Genomic DNA, 690 nt, shown 5'->3' on the forward strand with positions numbered 1-690 from the left:
TGCATGCTAATTTGCATAGCAAATGAGGCTCTAATTGGAATAAGAGGTGGTCCACATTGAAGGATAACAATAAAAACAGGAAGGCAAGTTCCACAGGTGGGCAACTTCTGGACCAGCGCTCCTAGAGACCTGAGATCTCCTGTTGGCTGGACCAACGCTGGAACCTGGACTGGTGATCTCTTTATCTCTCTCTCCCCCCACCTCCTGTCTTTCCTCTCTACCTCTTCCCCTCTTTCTAGTTTCTCTAAGCTGCTAGGTAATGCAAAGCTTACCCTGAGTTGGTGTTAAATCATATAGCTTGAGTGGATTCGTGCCAATACATGTAATGTGCTTCCCTTTGTAGTAATTATTTATTAAAGCTGTGATTTGTAGACGCACCTTGAATGTTGTTTCACCTTAATCCACACCTGGGGATCTGCGAATCTGAGTCACTCCCCCAACATTTGACTCCCCTATTAAGAGATTAGGCCAGCCACCCCTAGCCCCCCTAATCTCTGAGGGTCAGCTAGAAAGCAAAGGGGGTCATCTCTTACCAAAGTTATCCCTCTCCCCCAGGCAGGATGTGACAGGCCCCTGACGTGACCCCCCCTGAGGTGCTGCTGGACAGAAAGGCGGGAGCAGCGCTGCACCAGACGTCCCCTGTGCCTGCAGGAGGCAGCCCTTGGGCAGGGAAAAACAGCCCCAAAGGCA

This window comes from Nyctibius grandis, chromosome 5, assembly GCF_013368605.1.
Source record: "Nyctibius grandis isolate bNycGra1 chromosome 5, bNycGra1.pri, whole genome shotgun sequence".
In the NCBI taxonomy this organism is placed as follows: Eukaryota; Metazoa; Chordata; class Aves; order Nyctibiiformes; family Nyctibiidae; genus Nyctibius; species Nyctibius grandis.